The sequence below is a fragment of the Amia ocellicauda genome, chromosome 10 (genome assembly GCF_036373705.1).
Source record: "Amia ocellicauda isolate fAmiCal2 chromosome 10, fAmiCal2.hap1, whole genome shotgun sequence".
In the NCBI taxonomy this organism is placed as follows: Eukaryota; Metazoa; Chordata; class Actinopteri; order Amiiformes; family Amiidae; genus Amia; species Amia ocellicauda.
The window spans coordinates 33,077,528-33,101,998 of record NC_089859.1 but is presented as its reverse complement, the minus strand read 5'-3'; the positions used below and the strand labels follow the sequence as shown (position 1 = coordinate 33,101,998).

General features: G+C 33.6%; 1 protein-coding gene across 1 annotated transcript in view; it reads right to left on the bottom strand.

The window, feature by feature from the left end:
• The window catches only part of trps1 (trichorhinophalangeal syndrome I), a 114,878-nt gene extending 92,858 nt beyond the window's left edge, over positions 1–22,020 (bottom strand). Inside the window, exon 1 of the mRNA XM_066715975.1 lies at positions 21,672–22,020. The gene's annotated coding sequence lies outside the window, so the exon portion shown is untranslated. The remainder of the gene's footprint in view (positions 1–21,671) is intronic.
• Between the last annotated feature and the right edge of the window lie 2,451 nt (positions 22,021–24,471).

The following is a 24,471-nucleotide window of genomic DNA, read 5'->3' as shown; positions in this document are numbered from 1 at the left end:
TTATTTTAATCCCTACACCACTTATATTTTTCACCCCTGAGCAGATAACTGTGCCCAGTGATGAGTATTCTTATTCGCATAACGGCACCCCTTGTTTAAATATTGGTTTTGTAATTTGAAATAAGGTTGGCCAAAGGGGGCGGGAGGGGGGGGGTAAAAGAAACCTGAGTGATAGTATTTAATGTGGCTGTCTCTGTATGTGTGTGTGTGTGTGTTTTGTCTGCTGATTTAAGTTTAAGAAACAGATTAAATTAGAGACAAACTTAAAAAAAAGCCCAAGATGAATGTTCATGAGGCGAGGTGATCTGAGTTGAATTACTGTTTCCACACTGAACTCACAACTCTCTCGGGGAATGAACATCCCAGGGATACATGTCCCAACCAGCCTGCATCTTATTAGTACATGAATAGACAACTGCCGCATATTCACTTCAACCAGACAACGGTTTCATGTGACGTTAATGTATTGGAAAAATATAACAATTTAATACAAAATTAAATATTCCCCACAATATAGTCTCCTTACAAACAACTATTTTACTTGGTAATATGTTTGCTTTGTTATGTATTTATTTGTGTGTTGGGGGGGGGGGTATTTGTTATGTATCAAGCTACAAACTTTCATAATGCGCACACACATGTAATTTAACGTTCAAGGTTAGTGCTACTCACTATTATCTATCTGTCATTTCTATAACATTGTGGAAAGTCACACTTTAAACCTCAATTTTTACAGCGTTTGCTAAAAGTTTTTCTCTGCCAGGTAGCAAAACAGCCAAACCAAATTATAGAGTAATTAAAGATCATCTATAGTACAATGTACAGAAAACGTAATAAAATAAACAAATGTTTTGATCACAGCATGTATTGCAATCAGCAGTAAGAACTATACTATTGATGACTGTGGGAGGAGCTGTAATAAATGCTGAACTGTTTATATCATGACAAGAGTGACAATCAATATAATGGTATGTTATTTAATCTATTAGTGCAGATGGAGCTGTACTGAAACTATGTTTTTTTTTTTTTTTCCTGTGCCAACAGGACAGTTACAGAAGAATTTGTATCTGTCCTTCAGCCAGCAAACAGAATCTGGAAGATGCTTTGCGTCTTGTGCTTCTCCTAGTCTAGTATGGCAGATGAGTGCCAAGTGGGCATAGAATATTAATTGGGGATTTCAAACACAGGCCGAATGGAAAGAGTATTTCGTTTTATTTTTAAATATAACTGCTACCCATTCTAAAAACAACCTGCTAAAACCTGAATCTTGAGATGTGCCACAAATGTAACAATTATTTCGAGAGTCCATTATGAAAACTGTTACTTCACACACTTAAGTGGACTCCATTTCAGCATCAGGCTTCCTAATATGTTTTAGTTATTAATGTCATCAGTCACGTATCATAAGCAGAACAGTGTGCATTTCAGTAGATATAAATTCTTAAAGCTTGAATGACTGAAATGTAAAAATGTCTCGTCTTGAAAACAAGTTTTTAATCCTCTGTGCTATTACTGTCTCCCTGACTGTAGAGGTATTAAACTTCTCTTCAGGGAAACAGCTAGATATTACAATTCTGATCCCAAATCAAAGACATTATAATCTGCTTTTATAGCTTGAGGGCATTACTAATGTTCCCGTACCAATCAATTCAAATTGCTATTTTATTTCTTTTTTTGAACATTCATTGTCCATTATTGTGTTAATTCAAGAACTTGTTTAATAAAAAAATATATAATGTGCCTTTTGAAATGGAGAGTATAATCAATGTTCTTAATTTAAAAAGTAAAATAAAACATTTTAATTAAAAAAAGAGCCAACCATGTACTGGCCTAGACCTGCATACAGAATGGGATAAATTGCCTCACTTTACCTCTTAGAGCTCTGGAGTGAAAGACATGTCAGCACTCAATAAGAAAATATGACATGGAGACCAGCTGTTCTCTGAAAATAACAGAGGTGTATATTTGTCTTATAGAGGTTTACTCACCACAATTTAAAAGCAGTTAAGTTTTTTTGTGTTTTCTTTTCTTTCAAAGGAAGGTGCGTTTCAGGGAAAAATACAAAAAAATAATAAAGATAACAAGAAAACATAAGACCTTGCAATCCAATAAGCCAATGCTCCCTGTCTCAGCCTCCTCATAAGCACTTTAAGCAAGTACTTTCATCATTAACAGAGAGTTTGGAGAGAAAGAACAGAACAATATCCTTTTCCACATTTTAAGACAAAAATGTGTTATTCATTCTAAATATACATGCCTCTATCAAAACAACGTAAATGAAACTTAAAAAAAAAATCCAATATTACACAATCATGTAATACCTATTGCTACATCTTAGTCATTGCTCACTATAAAAATAGGCCACTGTATTCAATAAGTATGGCTGTATTCTTTACAGGTTCAAAGCTTCAAAGGTTCGTCTGCTACCAAGGGATTCGAACACAGTTCAAAACCTTCAAAGATTTGTTAGCACAGTGACTGGCATAGCAAATGGTAATCCCTTGCAAATTACTTTGCTTGTCTACCAACATTGCCTAGAATCTGTTAAAATAACAACTAGCCCTTACTTCTCATCACCTCACCCACCTGCACATTTCAGAAAGAGAGAAATAAAGAAATAATAATATTCACTGGCAGCCTGCTATTTTTAAATCATGTTTAAAGCAGACACACACATTTCAAACAGATTTCTACAGCGCACTGTATGTTTCTCTATGAATAATGTGCAAAAAAAAGAATTGCAGTTTCGGGCTAAAGCTATTGCACCCCATTGTACCTAATACAATTTGAGATGGGTCAATATCTCTTACACAGAAGGCAATAATGTTTATTAAAACTAGATTACCAGGTTCCCTCATAATTCAGCTATACATTTGCATTGCACCTCATCTCGTGGTGGGGATCTGTGGCTTTCAACCTGATGGGTGCTGCAACTAAATTGCCCCTGCGTGTGATCATCGAGGCAGAGAATTGAGTTCTATGAATCTTGAACCAACAGGGTGGCTCACCTCAGTACTCCCATTTCCCTTTATAAATGGCTGTAATAAAAACCTATTGTGGTGCTTATTTTTTTTGCCCCCCCAGCAGGAAACAAAGTTAAGTAATTTAAAAAGTAGTTGCGAAAAATAAGGATGATTTTTTTTTCTTGTTTTGTAACAGTCAGCTGATGTATCAAAATTGATGCACCACCAGCTCTCTCATACTATACTGCTCATGATTTAATCCTGTTGCTTTGCCTCAATCAACTTTTAAAGAAATCCTGGTAAAAAAAAAAAAAAAAAAAGCGTTCATGTATCTTAAGATGAAAAAACATCCTGCTCCGCTCCGCTCCGCTCCGAGATAACTTTTCTTTAAAAAAACTAAAAAATAAAATGAAAGTGTACCCCGAGAGGCTGCCCATGCTTTGGTCTATGCTACATACCATGTGTGTGTGGTCATGTCTATAAATTAGCTCCTTTTTTCCTTTTCGTATTGTTTTTGCAGCACATTTCTGATGTCACTGCCACAGACTAAGACTACTACTGGGCTGAAAGCCGTCTTTTGTTAGACTGGCATTAAATCTCATTTGTAACATAAAAAATAAATCACAATACTGTCTTCGGAGTAATATTACAATGCTGTTTAAGGTCTAGGAGAAACACATATGCACGTTGTAAGATAAAGCGTCTACAATTAATTATCATTAGCTGAATGTCAAGAGAATGAAATCAAGCAGTGCAGCAATTCCCAAAGGCAAGAAGACTGCACTTATGAAGTTGCAATTTGTCAGTTTCATTAATTCTTCCTTGGACAAATACCAGCTTCTAAATAAAAAGTCATTAATTATAATTTTATTTTATTTATTTATTTTTAACAAGAAGCTTACCTGCCCCTAAACAAAGGACTTTTATTCTGATGGACCATACCAAATGACTGTGATCCTTACAGAAAATGTATTCTCAAGTTGCACATTCTTGTTTTTCATGAAGTGTCTATTGCCAAATGGATTATGTTAAATTTGTATTAAGAGAAAAACTTAGTTCTAAGGGCCAAGTTCACTATGTGGGTTTGTGCAAGGCACTAAACTGTGGGTAAAATGAGCAGAATCTGCACTTTTGAGTCTTTTTGTCTTTCTTTTTTTAGTGGGACAGACCCACAATGAGACATGATTAATTATTTTAATCATATTAAATTATGTATTTTTTTTTGGAAAGGCTGCCCATGAAAGCAATTTTTTCTGCTCCTATCTTTTTACTAAAGAGCAGGGAGGAGATATTTAAAAATATAACCAGCTGTTTGGAGACTCCACCTCCAGATTTACACAAAGAGAAAACTATCACATTTCAATGAGATATAGAATAGCATATTGAGCCTTTTAGGTTTAACATTGACATAAATGCATAACAAAATGAAAATTAGTTTAACTAACATGCATCAGAATCTTAGTATATTGTATGTTTAATATGCCACAAAATATATATTTTTGTAAATTGTGATTAAAAAATAAAATGTATGTATTTTTGTATTAGCATGAGTAATGGCATATAGAAATAAGGTCTTTATAAATATCCACAGAAAAGAATGCATTAGGTCAAACAAGACATCACAGTCAATGAAAGGACATGGACATCTTGAAGGGCTTCAATGTGTTAATAATCCAAGTAAAACAATGGTATACAAAATAGAATAAATAATATTCTAAGAAAATAAAAACCTTTTCAACATTTGAAGTGGATTGACATCATACAAACATTGAATAAGCATTCAGATCCGTATAAGGGCAAGGTAAGCAAAAACATGTTTTAACATTTGTTAAGTTAAGTGAGACCAGCTCATTTTGTCAGGTAGATCTCAAAAAGCTTTATTAATTACACACAGGATCATATACAACCATAGACTGAGACCAGACAGAATTAGAGAGACTGTGCCCCTCCTTCCACTTCCTCCACACATCATCTTTCCCCTTTTAACCCTTTCCTAGTGCAGTGGAGGATACAATATTGGTTAAGTTTGCAAATCTAATGGTAAACATTAATAAATGTTGACCTGGCCACTGTTTTCATCAGTTTGATTTGACAATCAAAATTTGCTGTTTATCTGAATTTGGGTGCAATGCATGTTATAATATGCTCATTTATGTTTTAAAAATAATGTCCCATTTCAATATATCCATTCGGGTGAAGTTCAGTTATTCTTAGCAATGCTTTAGAAAGAACATAAGAAACTGGTAACTTTTAAAAATTTTGATTTACGTATTGTAATAATTTTCCAGAATAGCAATAAGTATAGCGACAACTACAGCAGCAGATGTTGACTACTCATTACAATTTTCAACCATTCTTGAAGAAAAGAAAAACTGGTGAAAACGGCAGTGACCACCCACACAGAATGGGCAACACAGTGCAAACAGCTGCCAATCATTTGTTGCTGTCAACAAAAGTCGCCAGTGTTACCAGTGCATGACAAAATACATAACTTTCCTAGTGCTCTGAATTTCATTAAGAACAAAAACATTTATGACATATAAGTTTCTCCTTGCCTCTAACCTTAAAAAACATTGGCTTTTGTGATTGTATCTTCCAATTGTTCCCCTATGTAAATTATGAAGTTACTATATATATATATATATATATATATATATATATATATATATATAAAAAAAAAATGTATCTTCACTTCCCCATTAGGGCTGTGTCTAAATTATCAGTTCTCAGAGCCCACAGTCGTTAATCAACACATGCTGGGAACTAAAGAAAGAGAGAACAACTGCTTTCCGCAACACTTCCTGTGATAAGACAGATCGGTCGTTGTGCACAGATCACAGCTTCAAAAGGCTTAAAGGTTCATGTGAATGCAAACGTGAATCGGGTCTCTTCACATAGCATTCCTAATAGCCCTAAGCTGTACAGCAGGCCTAGTTTCTTCCTTTTTTTTTTTTTTTTTTTAAGTGGCACTGCCAATGCTTTCAAAGTCTACCCTTATCCTATTCTAAGACTGCCATTTCCCATTTTAGGCATGCTCTAGTATAGACACTATTAAAGCTTTATTAATTGCAATCCCTGTAAAGTTAGTGTAAGTTTATTCCTGCTTTCTGTCAAGAATGTATTATTGCACTTTGTATTGTATTCTTTATTTAAAACATTTTGAAACTTGCAAAAGAAAGGACATCTGAAATTGCCATGTGCAGCTCAACGTCTATTCAAGCACCAATTTTAGTACTGTTAGTCGAATGTCATCTTCAAAGCTCTTTATGGTTAAATGCACATCAGAGGTTTAAAATCCAACGCAGCATTTGAAATTCAGCCAAAACATGCTCACCTAAAAATACAACGCATTTATCAACAGGAGAGAAGACAGCTTACATTGTGGAAATATATAACCAATTTTACTGGCTCTCAAGGGTCTTGTAAAACTTTAAATCAATTCTCTTTTTATTTAGAAAGCAGGACTTGTTTCCAGTAAGTCATGATTCTTTGAAGTGTTAAAATTCGAAATTAACTTTAGATAAATAATCTGTATTTGAATTCTGCATTGTTTCATACTTTCCTGTGAAGGACTTTCAGACAGCTTTATAAAATAGCCTGCAGCAGGACTATAGATTTCATTTCCTCCATCCCACTTGATAATTGAAACGATTATTATGAGATATTTTATGGTTGCCAGTTGCTACCTCCTCAGTGTCCTACCCTCAAGGATGGCAACAGTACCTAATTGCTATAAACAGGACATCATTCAGAATACATTTTGAAGGAACTAAGGAATACAATAGACAGAAACACTGCAATATAAAAAAAATACCCCAGAAAAATCTAAATACAAATTCCACACCACGGCACTGATGACAATAAAATAACTCACAGCTGGCATAACAACAGTCTGTGTACTCAATTTCAACAAGACAAATCCAATTGTCTTCCTTCAGTATTATTTACATCTTCATAAAAAACAAAGTGAATGGGTTATGAAACCAGTATGACACCACATTCAGAATATACTGCATCCTGACAATTACATTTCCTCCACAATTCCATCTTCATTCTCTAAGCAAGGTTTAAAAATAAAATAAAATAACCCAGAGGATCATATGTCCCCAAAGGCTTGATAGTACATATGCCAGTAGTACATATTTCAGTCACAGCCAGGAGGGGAAACAAAAAATATTTCAATTCATTTTGATATAACGACAGCTAGGTAATTTGGGTTTAGGGTGTAATTTCCTTGCAACGAATCCACAAATTGTGCTACAACATTAATGTAAAAGTAATGCAACACTTAGGCCTACCACTAGACACAACAGTATTCACATTTACCGTTGTGTTTATATCTATGTCTGCCTCACATTGTATAGGTCAAAAAGCTATTAAGAATAATGAATAATTCTCATCATAGAGCTGGTTAAAATCAAGCAACCAGAAACATAGCATGACAAACACAGCGTGGGCTTTCTTTCTCATCTGCATTATTAAATATCCCATTGTACCTTTTCTGCATTATACTCTGCTGTTGTGTGCAGTCGGATTTTTACTTGGCATGTTAATTCAACAGAAAAATCTATTCTTATGGTTTCTCTCAGCTTTCCAGAATAACAGAGTCGTCTCTCACAAAACTCTGAAGTGCATTTGCGAAGAATTACAGAATTTAATTGTTGCAATGCTAATATTACTCCTTTTGATATGATTTCTTCCAGAGCTTTGAGAAATAAACATATTGACTAGACAGTAAATATTGTACATACTTAAATCGTGTAGAACATTACAGTACCACACCCTACACATATTAAAATATAAAGCATGAGGAAGAAATATAAATAACTGCAAAATACGTTTTATTTTCATCTGGGAAAAAAAAAAAGATCTTTGCAGTTTCTGGTTTGAATTTGTCTCATATTTAAACTATGGGAAAAAATTTTCACAAGTTCAGTTTTGTAAACCTTTTGATATTTGATATGATGTTATTTGCAAAGACCTGTTGCCAACTTCAAGTATACTTGCAGAAGCTATAGTCACCCTCAATGTATTTTTTCTGATAAAAAAATACAATCATTAAGCCTTTTAAAATGTATCCAAACTCAGCTACAAAAAAGTATAACAGTCCTTAGACATTTTTTTCTACAATACTTCTTGTCCCCTTTAATTCTCTTTACGTTCAGAAATATGTACAGGCGCGTTCCGACCTAAGACATCCTCGAATTACGACATTGCATACTGATGACAAAGCCCATAAGCCCCATTATTTTTCAATTTTTTTTATCTGTCGTTACAACAAGCGAGGCAAAGAGCAGCATCGTCTCCAGCATCTCACTCCTCTAATTAGTTTCAAGTTTTCCTCCTCCAAAAATGCCCCTTCACGTGCCCCTTTATTTTATTACCTTGCTTGTATTTTATTGATTTAATAATCATTCTTGTACATTACCCTGTGTTTATGCATTTTTTATATATTGTATTTTTATGTTTTGCATGTACTGTACAGTATATACAATTAAATATAGGCTAATTTATGGTTACGATTTTTAACGTTAACATGACTTACGACATCAATAACAAAAGACTGACCCATGTTCAAAATGGACTTAGAAGTCATAGAGACGGAACTCAAAACTCGGAACATGCCTGCATTTGCTGTCAGCTGATTTGCAGTCATCCCACTGCAGGAGCTAATTTTTTTCCACAGACATCATCACACATTTCTTATAATTCTGACCGCAAATATTTAGATAGGTAATCCATGGAATACATTAATGATTTCTTTATGAAACGCAGCAATTAAGTGGTGGTGGTGTGGTTTCCATTAATATTAATTAAAACCGAAAACCACAAAATGCCTTAAATGATAACTGTGGTTGAATGACAGCCTTACACTGAAGCAGGAGGATATGTCATTTGGAATGACTTGGCTCAGATTGATGCATTTTGTTTGAAGAGAGCTGCCTTCTCTCACAACAGAAGGAAACAAAATTGAGGTGCTGGGGATGTTCAGCCTTTCCCCTCCTAGCATTTATCGAATGAACAGAATTTAGTTTTCTTGAATTGTATCTTGTTATAGAGATCCCAATGGCACACCACACTAAACTGGCACGTCATTTGATGTTTCAGGTATTCCTTGAGTTCAGGATTTGGGCATTTTGGCATACACACTTGCTGAAGTTAAGGACTAAAAAACAAAAACAACCAAAAAGAGCAGTCACAGAAAACGAGAACTGCTTCGTCCTAGAGGTCTTAACGGCTGGACATAATCTATTGCTCAGGGCTGCCAAGTAACTGACTGGGCACTGAGACGGATGTTCACTCACCTACCCTCCATCTCACTCACAAACACGTGAGCTTCAACTGTGATATGAGGCTTGAATAACAAATTGGGAAAGGAAATGGAGGTATCAAAAAAACATTACACTTAATAAATAAATAAATAAATAAATAAATAAATACACACACTCATTTTAAATCTGACTTATATTCGCAGTTGATGTTAATATACTGAATGTTTTTTCTGGATACCGCAGGCTTATCGTAGGAGCTATTTTTTAAAATCAGATGTCATATTAATTTAAACATGCAGTCTAACACAATGTAATAGAAACATAATCAATCTCTCTCCCGCATGATACACTGCTTGTTTAGGATTGTATTAAGGCCTACTTTTCGAAAGGACACAAACTTAAATAGCTTTTAATCGTTTCAGTGTTCTCACTTTTGGTAACTGAAATATATTCACGGGCAAACATGAAGCTTTCTTATCCTCAGCTTTTCTGAGGATATATTTCAGCCCAACATTTAAATAGGAAGTATTATTTAAATATTATATTAGCCATGTGAAACTGTCCAAGGGCACATTCTCTGACATAAACTACATGTTTTTGCATTCACTTCACTCTGGTTATGAGTTCCAGTGTCACGAGTCAATTCACTCATTGGTCTGCACTCATGCACCACTGAAGCATGACTCATCAGTAAAAGTTACACTGCAAAAAGTGAAACACTGAAATCTATGAGTAGCTACTAGAACAAACTATGCTTTCATTTTGTATGAAGCCTTAGTTTTAACATGCTGAGATCACTTTTTGAATAAGAAAATGTATTCTAGAGATTCAGTCCTCTAGGGAACTTTGAATCCCCAACCCTTTTAGACGTGAAGACTAGTGAGTGAGAACATTTGCTTACATTTCGAATATACTCCATGCAAGTAATTAAGTAATCAATATTTAAGAGTGAAGCATACTTTGTTCTCTCCTGCACTGCAGACAAATCTTTAATCAAAGGACAATGTGAAATTCTCATATTAGGTTTAATATGTACTCGTACTAGCGGTTCAAATTATAAAAGCACAATGAATCCAAGTAATATTAAGCCTTTTTTTAACTGCTTTTAAAAACTGGTGAAGTATAGAAATAAAAAGGAACTAAAGAGAGCAGACTATTTGTTCCTTCTGTTTTCTAGGGGCTTAGTAATTCAAGACTATAGAAGATTCCAACAATTCACTGAATATAACATTTTGTCTCGTAATACCACCATGTATTTATTTATTTTTTAAATCAAACCTTTGATATCTATCCTTTACGAGAGAGACCTGTGCGTTATATTTATATTTATAAATGTACGTTTTTCTTATTTTAAAAAAGTGTGTTCTTAAGTTTTTTCACAGTAGCTTCTCCAACCCATTTAATTCTAACTTTAAGAATCCAATTGTCACCTTAAATCTTCACAGTTGGCTATATCTGGCAGTGTTTTCATCCAGTGCTAAAAGTGTTGGCTGTGTTAACTGCAGTACAGCCCATACAGGTCCACAATGTATAAATAAGAACAATATCAGATAAGTTTAGTGGCAAGTCTATAAACATTTACATTTTCTTTCAAGTACTGTTTATAGATATTTTATCTCCTATCTTGAAGTCAAGAACATGTTGAAAAGACAAATAAGAAGAATTTCAAACTGCGCTGTATCAGCAGATGAGAACTGAAATAGTTTTGCGTCTGTTTACCATAATAGGTGTTGAGGTACTGTAGCAGAGATCAGCAATCCAAACTTCGTCTCAAACCATAGGAATTTTCGGAAAAATTATGTGAAAGGTACAGCAAGAAAGATAACAGACTCCAGCTCCCTTCAAAATTGACAAAAGAAAAAGCAGGAACAGTTTAAGAAATCCAGCACAGACTCAGAGAGCAGTTACTATAGAGACACACTATGTTTTTATTGTATGTCCTTTTTCTTATTTGCCCAAGTGACTTAAGTAAAACTATTTAGAGAATTGTATTTTTGTCTTTCAATAAAAAGAGCAATACATCTGTTCTTTTTTGGTCAACATCCAGTCCTTAGGCTTCAGATGTAAAACCCACTAGGAGTACAGTTAAATATGAGACAAATAATAAAGTACTAATAAATACAAATGTTGTACATTTTACTTTTAATAATACAAATCATCAATAAAGATAATTAACCAAAAGTAAATATGTTTTAAATGGAAGTTATTTTAATTGTTAGCTGTGTCATATTTTTCCAGGATAGCAAATGTTTTTACCAAACCATACAAGGCAACTTTATGTGGAGCTACGTCATACCCTTAATTCTATCTTAACACATACTGATGTCAAAAAGTGTATCTGTTGAAAGAAACAACATTTCCTTGCTAGGAGCATAAAGCATTAGTAAAGCTTTGATATTATAAAGGAATCTGATGTTCATAAACAACGTAGTGGTCAAAATTATTTTGCAAATTATGCATTCAGATTGCCAATTGCAAAACAAATTATTTAAACCACTGATGTCAATTAAGATATAGATTAATGTAACTTGGCTTTTGAAATAAACACTTTTAAGTATGTGGTATCTGGCATTATTCTCTAATTAAGCAGGTTTAGTTAATGTTGTTTTTGCAGCTTCTTTGCACTAATGTAACACTTTTTTTGTTTTGGTTTAAGCAGTGCTGGACCCAATTGTACAAGCACAGGAAACAATCCACTAAAACAACAGACTTGCAGTTAACTATTTATTTTTTAACACTACATAATTATGAATTGCTCCTTTGTTTTTTATTCTGTGAACAGCATTGTGATTTATTGTCCAGAGCTAATTAAATTAGTTCAACAGAGTTTAGGGTTACTGCAACAAGCTATACTGAAACAGAAACAAAAATGTACAACCCCTAATTGGCTCTCAGATGTTTTCACATTCAGATTAGTTTCCCCTTCAAATTTCTCAGTTTCATACAGTATCAGAAAGAATAACTTCAATGTAGGCTTAATATTGATGTACAGGAAACCATTCAAATTAAAAATACAGTATTTGGATACATAGATGATTATTTACATAGATAAATCAAGTATATATCATCTGATACAATGGAGCAGACTTAATAGCACCAAAAAGTGATTCACACAAATTATATTTAAAAACTTTAACTAATATATATATATTAGTTAAAGTTTTTTAATATAATTTGTATGAATATATATATATATATTGAAAGAGACTGTCAATATTCTCTGTATTGCCTTCAGCAAAACATTAATAACCAAGCAGGCCTACACATTGGTACTGTGTAGGTTTAGGGTTGTTTTGCTGGTGCCAAAACAGGAGATATAGTAAAAATAATAACATCATTCCATTCATTGGTGTAATTCAAAATCCTTAAGAAAGCCAATTCTGGATGAATGCTTTGTTTATAAATTGTAATGATCATAAACACACAGCCAGGCTAAATCATAAAGAAAGATAATCAGATTTTAAACTTAGTTTGCTGCTTTGAAGTTTACTTAGTTTGCTAATGTTCTTTTCCTCAGTCCCATACAAATGTTATGAGATGAGATTAACATGAGTTTTAAAGAAGTGTGTAACCATCCTAAATACTGTCAAGGAAAAATTAAGGGTGTAAATTATACAAATAGACCAAAATACACTAATGAAGCTGAGTAAAAAGATACAGGGATATTTTGATTACAAATATCAGGATTGCAATTTTATACAACATATCCTCTTGCATATTTTGAGATGGTTAATACATTTTCATATGAATCAATATTAATACAGATTCCTCTTTTCTTATTTATATCATTAAGAATGTCCATATGGCCCCATGATATCTACAAGCAACTGGTGAAGGAAGCACAAAATCAATGTTCTTGATTGACTATCACAATCCCCTTGATTGACTATCTCAATCCAATCGAATAAGTCTGTTACAAACTGAAAAACGCAATCAAGAAGCATAATCCAGTCAACCTGGAGGAACAGAAGAGGTTCTGCATGGAGGAGTGGTCAACTGTCCCTCCTGAGCAGATTAAATTACATGACTACAGGCAACACCTACTGTCATTATCAAAGCCAAAGCAGATTTACAAAATACTAGTTCAAACACTGGAATTTCATTAATTTATTTATTTTGCAAAATCAACTTTGGGTTATACTTACGATAAAAACTTCCTATGTGTAAGGACTGTTTCACTACTCCTTTGCTTAGGTACTATTGACAGGTAAATTCAGCATTGCAACTCTTATTTTCCATTCAAAATATTTTGAAACTCTTCTTCTATCTGAAATTCACATCTACTAAGCCTGTGATTCTGATGTTAGGATTTCCACTGTTATTGGATCACATCTAACAGGAACATGGGAAAAAGATATTGATATGTATATAGTGAAATCACTATAATGTGAAATATATCACACAAATGGTGCTACATTGCACCATTGATTTCAATGTACAGCAATAAAAGTAAAGGGAATTAACGTAAGCAGCTATAAAAGGTTTACATTAGGGTGAAATTAAGCAGAACAAATACTAATGGTTCATAGTCATACCAAACCCAATTCCTTAAATACAATTTTTCACCATTTACTCCAAAATTTTAGGATTTTGTTTTGTTTTTCTCTAGATTGCACTACAAATATGTCAAAAAATTATTCTTGTTAAGGAGATCCAATAAAGCTACTAGATCAAAAGCAAAAAAGTTAGAGATTTTGTCCACATATGGTGTCTTATTAAGTGTTTTGTTTTATTTTTTTCAAATGTATGTAGATACTGCCCTCTATAAAATAATTCAGCAAATTTTGATAGACAGAAACTAATTAGATAAAATCAAATACATAATACTGACATATTAGTTCCTTTATATAAGAGGTATACCTTTGATTTTTTCATATCTTGCTGTCATTGTACTACAAGATTACTGTATCCTGAAAAAGAGATTTAATAATATTCCATTCTACCCAATGCACGATAAAAACCACAGCAAACTGGTAATCTTCCAATACAATACATTCCAATACAAGTTCAGACTCTGATTTCAGTATGACAAAAAATATAAATATATATCAATAATCATTTCACTCTTACAATACTGACACAATCATATAGGCTACTTATATCATAATTTTTAAGCCTATACTCCTGATAAGATCATTTGTGTTGGATTGCTACATATGAAAATGTTAAAACATTATCCAAATCAACTCTTTCCCGAACAAAGCAAGTCATAATGCTTTTTTTGGTTTCTATGCTTCAGCAACATTCATTTGGTCTCAATACAGTGTGAGACTGAAACAAATTTGTTCCGTTACAACATTAAAGAAACTGGTGTTATTGATCTTGGCTCTGATAGCAAGTTCACAGCTATTATGAGCAAGTATCAAAGTATACATGTTAAGAATAAGTTAATTCACCTTCACTGTTTGCAAAGTACATGGAATGGAACTTTCTACAAAATGTTTGTGTATAAAAGGTGTGCACACACACAAACATAGACCTAAGAGTTTGATCTGTATGGATGTCAAACTTAACACTAGGACTAGTAACAGAATTGTTTTTACTGTTTTGAAATAAGATCTTCAAATCAACAAGGCAAGGTAGACCATGCACACAAAACTGGTGGAAAGCCTCTGATTAATAAATGCATTAATTCAAGTTAAAATGATGACAAAAGGCCTGCTTAATCATTGTTTCTGTGTATGTATGTGATTATTAACCTATTTATTTATTATCTCTGTAAGAGCTTTTAAATTACTCTGGCAAAGACTATGAAATGGACCCTTGCTGTGCAATGAGCATTTCCCTTTACATATCAATTATCTACATCATTCAGAACAGAAGTTACCAATTGAGCATTCATCCAGCTCATTATGAGTCAATTGTCTCAAATAAAGCAAACTGGAGAAGGTAAACGTGCCTCTACAGGCTTTGGGGGAGTGGTTTTAGGGTTAATATTGTTTTTGCCATGCTGCGAACCACATACACAGGATAGAAAGAGAAGAACTATTAACTTAGACAAAGTTACTAGTAATGTTTCTATTAGTAATTCTGAGTCAGGGAAATGTTCCGCATTTATAACATTGTAAAATCTGCTGAAATAGCAAAAAATTTAGGAAGAAAATCTTTTCATTTGTACAACTTATTTGAGACAAGATTTCTGATTAGCTAGCCATGCATATGAACACGTAAACTCAAGATGTTTGTAAAATAAAACTGATCAGTACAGTACGGAAATTAATTTGGTATGTCTTTGTACTGTATTCAGCAACAGAGAAGTTCCATAGGATTATTATTGTCATCATAATACATTTCCTTTGCCATGTGTCTTATGTACAATAAATAACATGCTTCTAAGACTCATAACACTCCCATACATAAGCACAAAAAACCTCAAATTAATTTAAAAATATACAGATGATTAAAAAAACATTTTAGTGCAGGCTTTAAAGTCTCCGTGGCAAACCCTGCTTCATTAGTTTTAGTTATCAGTATGTTTTCACATTAACAAAAAAATATGTAACAAAATAAAAAATAAATTAACATAGTAGCCTTCCAAGACAAGGCACTGTCAAATTATAATTTTGTAACTTGAATGAATTGATGTCTCCAAGTTTAATAGCCCTAAATAATGCACAAAGTGGACCAAATGCAACTGAAATAAAACTGAAAGGCATCAGAAATCATAACCAACTAACAACATACAATCCTAGTAAACAGTTAGGTATTTTGAAAAAGTGTGTCCTATTGTATGGCTTTCATAATCTTAGAAGCTGACAACTATTATGCCCCTCCTTTCCCAACATCCCCAAAAAAGGCTTTGAATGAGAAAAAGTGAATTAAATCTGGCTTCTACAAAAGTGGATGCTGATTAATGAATGAATGGTCTTAGTTGTTAGGAAGACACTCAGGCAGTAAAATTGGAAGCAGGTAAATAAACATTCACTCAGAAAATAAATTTTCAAAAGGTCCTGCCCAACCTGTTTCAACAATGCAGCAGTCTATAATGTATCCACTTCATCATTCCTAGACCACACAGCTGGATTGAGCATTTAGGCTCAGAAAAAAAAAAAGAAAAAGAAAAAAAAATAATACTAAAATAACAAGACTTAGTCATCAGAGCTCTTGGAAACCAAATGTATAAGGACGATCTCTGGTTAAAATGCATCACTTAACCTCCACATAGTAGTTGTCTTCAAAGGACAAAAAGGACATTAAACTGCATGTAAAAACAAATATTAAGACAGCAACTTAAAATAACAGAAAGTCTTGGTTTTGGTATTTGCATCTGTGAATATCTCGTTCTCTTAAGAAAAGGTTTAAAAACATCCAGACAATTAAAAGAGGCATCTATACGAAAAGGCGACTTGCGCATTTTTCTTTAAGTCTCAAAGCAATTTCATTCTGCAGACGTAAATCTTTCCTTATCTAAACTTTACACAATCCCTGGAAGACAATCTAAAGCTTCCCAAATTTGGCTCTGCTTGGTGACAGATAACGTTCTTCTGTCAAGGCCTTAAATTTAATAAAATGCTGCATGTAGACAGAATATTGTCTGATTATTTGTATTTTTTAAGTTAACATTTCAGAAATCCTCCGACTCTCCCAATGAACAAAGCTGGCATTTAGCTGAGGGGGCCCACTTTTAAGTAAATCAGTTTTCAGATAAACGATTTTTTTTTTTTAAGTACGCCACAAGTCAAAAACTGAATCCCCCTCAATAGCGCCTCTCCCCCAGTCACCCCCACCATCACCACCACAGGTATTAAAAAAAAAAAAAAAAAAGTTTACAAGCTAAGCTGTAATGCTCTAACACAGCACAGAGTGAAAGGCAGACATGCTTTTCTGGAAGTTTTGATAGCTCCTGACAAATTGTTACACTGGTCAGAAGCCATGTATGAAACACACTGTCTGCCCGTCTCCCCCAGCCTGCCTTTGCTCCACTACATCAGTAGCCAACAACCAAATGTTTATTTATAATTTCTCAGCAAGAAAAACAGCAAGTTTCATTCCAGCTTCTTATTTTTTTTCTCCTTTGGAAACACTAGCTCCCTCTTAAGTTAATACACTGACTTTTTAAGACAGCTACCACCACTTCAGCTATCACCATTGAGTGGAGGGGGTGCGTCCTGTTTCATTTACTACCGCCACTGTCTGCGTCTGTCGAGGCAACATCGTAAGTGGGCATATACGATACCTCTTCCCTGAATTAGCAAAATCTGAGATCTGAACTGCCTGCAACAGCTCCTGGAAGCTACCAAAACATTCAACACATCAGTTTCACACCTAAATTGCAGTTTATTTTCAGACCGTGATTAGGAGACCTCTGGAAATGTCGAAAGGAAGTTTCAAACAGAAGGACTAAATTCTGCGTTGGGATTTTGGGTCTTACTCAGAAAAACTGCACATGAAAAAGGATATTGCATCATTAAATGTAACAACAGAAGACTATAGTTGTCAAAACTATCAAGGAGCAGTAGCCTGAAATGCACCAACAATCACAAAAGGGCCTTTTGGAGGAATCCAACACAGCTCAGCAGGATAGGATTTAAATAACAGATTTAAAAACAAGAATAAAAATAACTGCATCAACCAGCCCTTTCTTACTCCGACCACAGTCCATTTTCCTGAATCTGAAAAACAACCCATTTGGTTACCAGAATGAATCCAAAGCGTTATTAAAAGTTTAAGGCTACCAATTACTGCTGTCTGTTCTTTCAAAGTAAACTTTGGCATTACGTCAGATGGTTTTAAAAAATCGAAAGTTTCCTGCTTGGATAAACTAAACCACCAGGGAAGGTGTCTAGCCACTTGCAAAAACTTTTAATGGAACATTTTTTTTTTTTAAAGAGACAGTATCACCTTTTTTTCAAAGGGTCTTTTGTTTCAAGGTTTTTTTTGCTTAGAATGTTTCTGTTAAAATTGAATAACGATACATATATTTTAGCTATAAACTGACAGAGTTTTCTGTTGAACTGCATTGTTACGTACTTAAGAATTCTTACTTCTTACTTAATTTCATGGAATTTGGTGTGTTTGTTGCAGCACAGAATTTCAAAGTTTTCCCAGGCATACCATACAGATTTGCTGTTATTTGAAAAATCATTAAGATTGTTAGATTGTTGAAGCATATATAGATCAATAGATATTAAGGTAACCATCATCATCTAAAAATATATCAGATTCATCCAAGTTTTTCATCCCTACAGAATGAACCCCCAAAACACAGTATAACACAAAGCAAGTCAAAAATTGGGGTTGTTTCATTCAGATAAGTTTATCAAGTCTACAAAAATAATTAAAATAGCCATTCTCTTCATAATACCCCATCTAAGATATGTTTCAAATTAATCTGAACAGTAAAACAAAGAAAGAAAGTAGAGATATTATTCCTAATCTGTATCTCTATTGCAGGTATAAACCTAAAAGAAAGATACAGAGACTACATTGTTCTTTACCCAACTTCATACAGTACCATACAGCTTCTCTAAAAAACAGCCTGTACTTCGCTGAAAGTTACAAGTAGAGTAAACCAAAAAAAAAAAAAGGTTAATGTTATATCCAAAGCATATCAATCTGTATTGACCGCTCTTATCTATAATGTACTAAGAGAGAATGTTGTTTCTTTTTAACCAACTAGAATGGGGGACCCTAAAACTTTGTAAAATCCTATACAGTAAATGGTCAGTTTCCAACTCACTATGTATGTGTTTTATATATATATATATATATATATATATATATATATATATATATATATATATATATGTGTGTGTGTGTGTGTGTGTGTGTGTGTGTGTATGTAGGTATGTGTTTGTGTGTGTGTGTGTGTGTGTGTGTGTGTGTGTAGATATATATACGAACACATGTGTGTCTATGTATATCTCTTAAAAAGGTCGTGCAAACTGCAAACTCCAAAGCCATGTGTAACAAATGGTTGCCCCCCACAGATACATTCTGTTAACACTGAGACCTAAATTCATTTGTCAGCCGTAAAGTTTCCACTATACAGAACAGATCTATAGTCATACTGAAGCCTTAACTTAAGTCGGTCCATTTACATTTCAAATATATTAAAGACTATTCAATCATTTTAAATATGCATAGCTATACCATATGGCATTTCTTGGAAGAATACAATACAATGTGATGAATAATACTTAAAAAAAAAAAGCTGCTCAATTATTCTTCTTGCTTTAAACTTCTCAAAATCATTTTTTCAAGGTTAAAATCTGTTGTTTTCCTCCCTAAATGATATACTCAATCTCCTAACAGGCATTCAACGTGTTAGATCACCACACAGCTTTTACAAACAACACATAAAAAACAATAGCTTTTACAACATACTATGTATGATACAATTATTAAGTATGTAGTAAACAGCATTTGGTTTATAATAGATACATTATTGTTATTATTTTTCATAACAATAGTGTACTGCAATCTAAAATGGTTCACCTAAAAGGGTAGGAGTTTTAACACAAACAATAACAGTATTAAACTTTCATAAGATTGGTAGGTTTACTGCATTACAGTTTCTCTGGTAGCACTTCCATGTTGAAAGTGTTTATTATTCATCTGACAAGTTGAAAAAGGGCTTTTCTTTTTCTTTCTCTTTTTTCAAAAGATGAGCTGCATTTGTTTGCTCTGGCCACGTCATTAACAAACTTTCACCAACAATAATGAGATCTTTCATGGGTAGAAAGCGCCGTATCATTTCCAGACAGTGTTGTCAGTTTCACAGTTTACAGGAAATACTGTAATTCATCTACTGGAACCAACACGGGATTTTTTGTGTCATAACCAGCCATACATAGCAGTAGTATAATATTGATTCAAGATGATAACAGGTAACTTCTAAAGACTGGTTAGAAAATTGCCATTGCCCGCTTTCAACACCATCCAAAAGAGCGAAACTGCATAAACCTTAAAATTGTGTTAAACTTTTCCATTACATTCATCTAACATGTGATGAATCTAAGACAAAATACTTGAGTATCAGAAAACTTAGCTATATAACAACTTGTGATACCGCCTAGAAGACAACAACAATAATAGAATGTATAATAATACAATTAGAAATGTAAGCAAATCCGTTCTCTTTCATAAACAGCAAAATAACACATCAGTGCACACTACTAGTATGTAAACATTTACGAAATACAATACAAAAAAAAAAGTTTGTTGTTTTAAAATCAAGTACATGTTGCTTAGTCAGGCTACACAAACTTTTCCCCTCCTGAATCACAGTGCGCCGCATTGCTTGTCAGCTCCCATTAAAGGCATCGTCAAAGCAGCCCAACTTGCAATGGCTTCACCCTTTTTAATGTTTCAATTTTACACCAGAAAGTGCCATTGTGTTGCCGGACTTGCTCTGGCTATTTACAACAAAAAAAAAAAAAGAAACAGGGGGGACAGGCACTGAAGGCAGTATCATTAATATCCGCTCCAAACTTTTTATGTCAGCCACGTTAGACCTATTCAAACCCAGAAAAGTAGAAAGAAAGAAAGAAAGAAAGAAAAACGTGCACATTGTCGCTCTTTCGGCACCACACACACGTACTTATACTTATGCAACTGTTGTATTCATTTGGTCTTGAAACATACCCTTAAAGATACAGACAAATTAACTCATCCAAATCGAAAATGGAGCACTTGAGTGCCGGTGTGCTTCAACACACATCGTACTTCAGTATGCAGTCGGTTTCACGTAAAGATATCGTATAGATACCGATATACAGACACAAATGTACTTCTAATGCCATCTTCTCTGGAGTTCTGGCTGTACAGATAAGTTTTCAAACTTGCAAGCACACACGGCCCCAATCCGTAGTTATGATCCGCATCATTACCCCTTCACAAAAACCCTCCTTTTAAGAAAGTTTGAAGTATCAACACCAGTTGAGCGGAGTAGCTCTTGCTTTTCCCTCTCCTGCACTACTGGTTTGAACGCAATCGCATAATAAATCACATCAAAACATACTATTTGGTCCCAAATACATCACATCATTGTATAAACAGCATGCACTAAATAATCCAATATCACAACTTTCCATAACACTTAAAGAACTTCACCCGTCACAATCTTCTTGCCACTAAATGTTACAAAGCATTATCAAAAGAAAGGAGAGAGGAAAAAAAACTAAGCCACAAACCTACTGGAAATCATGTTTTTCTTCCTTTTCTCAACGTGACCTCTCGATTTTAAGGCTACTGCAAGTTGCAAGTAGCCAATTTCAATTTCTCATGCATTTGACCCAACAAAACCTAAATGCCATGTGAAATCTGAGAAGCCCTGCTCTTTTTTTTCTTAGCAAAGTAGCTCACAAACTGATTCACAAAATCCCTCAGCTCTCCCCCCAACATTACATAACATTTCTAAGAGATCAGCATTCAGGAACTACTGTAAATTCACATCACATTTGTTGGTTCTCTCCTCTGATCCTTGTCTCCTTACCTGTTGATTAAATTGCAATAATCTTTGCAGTCTGAAAGATGGTGGAGCTTTGGCTTGAGCCATGAACCGTCTTTGTGTTGTTTGTTTGTTGATCTCGGGTTATTTTAAGGGGATTGAGAGATGTCTGATGTCTCCTATGCAAGTGAAATCGGGGTGACTGTGTTTAATAATAAACGCCTGTGTCTGAGGAAAAAAAAAAAGGAGGTTAGTTTGCAGTGAGCTCAGTTCTTTATCAGAAATGTTATCGCTTGTCAGGACCTCAGACTCCAAGCATTACGTCAGTTTCAAGACACCAACACTATTAATATCAAGAAGCCTTTGCAGAGGAAAGCGCCACCCTAGCCTGAGCTCTCTTAAAGGGACCGAGGCACCAGCTGCACCATGTGAAAAGCAGAGTGTTTTGAAACTCTCGCAGGTTAACTCCTATCTTTTATGGAAAAGCATACGTTTTTTACATGGTTAGTTGTATTCATGATTTGGTATGCATTGCCTTTACAACCACCTTATCCATATGTGTTATTTACAATGTGTCAATTAAGCAGTGCACTATAGTGTACTACTTTATTATCTTCAAGTAAGTCTCTCAAATGTGATTTGCATTTTAAAGTTTCAAAACGATTTTCGCTGTATAACAATGTAATAGCCTAGCTTGCTTGATGCTGCTAAACAAGTTTGTACAGATGTTTCCATTTCCACAGGTGCGTTATGCCTGCAACGTTATTAGTAGTAAACAGACCACACACTACTCAACAAATCAGTGGCATTGTAAGTGTTTATTTACTGTAAGAAATGGTAAAATAAACGAACGTGTTTTGTCAAGATAATTGTACGTGTGATTTCCTACAGCCCAGATTAAAAATAATCTGTAATGTTATACTGATTTGTGTTGTTGTTCTTTTGCAGATTTAACCCTGCTGTATCTTCAGACACCCAGTTAACATTCACGGAGATTGCATTTGAATTTTAATTAAGATGGATATGACAGCAATCGGAACTAAATATTGTCTTTGAGCCAATACTTATTGCAAACTGAACTGCTTTCAGCAACATTTTTTACAAATACATGTTTTGATTACCTTCTTGTCATTGATGATGTGAAGATTTTAAATAAAATAAGTAATAATAATAATAAAATAAAACATCTCAGTTCTGTCTAATGTTAACTAAGGACTTTGCCTTTTTATGGTATGTAACTTGTAAACTTTAAAAGTTTAGTTTTAGTTACAAAAAAAAATGTTGTTGCACTCATTAGTCACTCAATAGCACTTTATGGAGTATTAAAAGCAATTAGACTGATGTAACCTGTTAATAAATCATGGTTATGGGTGCCCCTTTTCTTAACAGAACCAATAATTTCCAAACCTCTCTGCTAAGGATCACCTGAACACATGAAATGTAAAAAATAAATATTGTTTTATTTACAAAGTAAAATGATCCACATAAACATGCTGCATTTGAAGGTAATGGACTTAATTAATTAATAATTACAACTTCCAAGGGTGTAAATGTGTTTTCCTATTTCTTTATTTTTTAATTATTTTGCTGATGCAGACACATGAAAATTATGGCTCCCTATGGTGAACATATTGCAACTGCCAAACATTTAGTTTAACGTATTATCTGAGAAAATCTGTGATTCGTGGTTTTCATTTTGAAGTTTATTAAACATGAATGTTTGACAAAAATTATAAATATTCTGCCACAATATTTTGAGTGGGAAATAAATAGAGAGTTATAAATCATGCTCATTAAATGATCTGTTTATACAAATGGAATTCAATCTCAAAAACAAGTATTGATGCCTTTTTCCCTTTCCCTGCAATGACTAATTTATATACAACTGTTCAAAACATTCAATCATTTATTAAATGTGGTGACACCGATTTTCCATATTGACACATCTTCTCTCAAACAGTTCAAAAGTTGCAAGTTTGCCTTAATAACATAATCTGTGCTGTTCAAATCTTTACTTGTCTATTAATGTATTATGCTATGTATAATGTTTACTGAAATAGAAACAAAGCCTAATCATAATCATAATTTATGTAAATCTATTTCACCAACCAAAAAAGCATTTAAAATATATACACTGCATTACTGAATGTACAGCAAGTTCACTTAAAATAGTTCATAAAGAAAAGTATACGGCTAAGGGTGTATAAAGCTTTAACCAAACTGTGAGCTACACTTACGTCGACTTAAATAAGTTCAAATAAGCATACAAACAAAAATATCAGAACAAGCTAAGGAGCATGATGTGGATTTGATTAAGCATACATAAAATAAAACTAACTCCAGATAGCATATATGGTACATTTAAAATAAAATATAAAATATCCTTTTCCTCTTGGTATTTTCATATAGCAGATCAAAAACATTTTGCTGGACTTGTATGTTTATATATATATATATATATATATATATATATATATATATATATATATATATATATATATATATATATATATAGTGTGTTTTGTTTTATTTTTTGCTTTTTTGAGAGTGTGATTTGTAGTTTAATCCTGATACAAAAACGAAATACTTTAGTTTACACTGGGTCTGCAAAAGCCATTGCAGAACTGAAACAAAGTTCATATAAATTAAAGAAATGGGATTATATGTATGGGAGTGCAGAACAGAGGAAACTATAAAGTAGTATGAAATTAGCTTTCAAATAAGCATTACATTTGCATCATTTAAACCTATATCAACAGACAAATCAAGACTACATTTTCTTGCCATTAATGTACTCACTGTGTGTTGTTTTAAGCCTTAAAAAACAGTTACTTACTATTGATTC